Source organism: Rhagoletis zephyria, unplaced genomic scaffold (genome assembly GCF_001687245.7).
Source record: "Rhagoletis zephyria isolate East Lansing unplaced genomic scaffold, Rhagoletis_zephyria_1.1 Rzeph_scaffold_00786, whole genome shotgun sequence".
Taxonomy (NCBI): domain Eukaryota; kingdom Metazoa; phylum Arthropoda; class Insecta; order Diptera; family Tephritidae; genus Rhagoletis; species Rhagoletis zephyria.
The window spans coordinates 142,536-143,036 of record NW_016157870.1 but is presented as its reverse complement, the minus strand read 5'-3'; positions in this window follow the sequence as shown (position 1 = coordinate 143,036).

Genomic DNA, 501 nt, shown 5'->3' with positions numbered 1-501 from the left:
AATTCGCTCCGTGTTCCAAAATTCGCCCCGAGTGCGTTCACTATTGATCATTTGATTTAAATAATTGTTTCTCAAGCATTCAGCGTTATAGTTTGATCGAAAATTATATACTCTTAAGTAACTGATCACATTTTATTAAAATATAAACGTTTAATAGGGTAGAAATTGTGAAATTATTTAGCTTTAGCATGTATAGTCGGCCAGAGACAATTGCAGAAAACTGCAACTACTCGTGAAAACTTACAATAAAAGCAATGTAGATGAAAGTACTAAATATTATTATTAAAATTAGATCCATATATAAAACATTTAACATCATTTATTTGAAGTAAGTCGGAATATATTTTTACATATAAGATAGTTTCCATTTAACTCATAAAGTACATATTTCAGTACAAATATTTTTAAGATCACTTTGAATAGCAAAAATAGCGCTAATTAGTTATATTGAAGTCCATGTATACTTATAAAGCGCATAACAATATTTCTCTCGCCATTTAT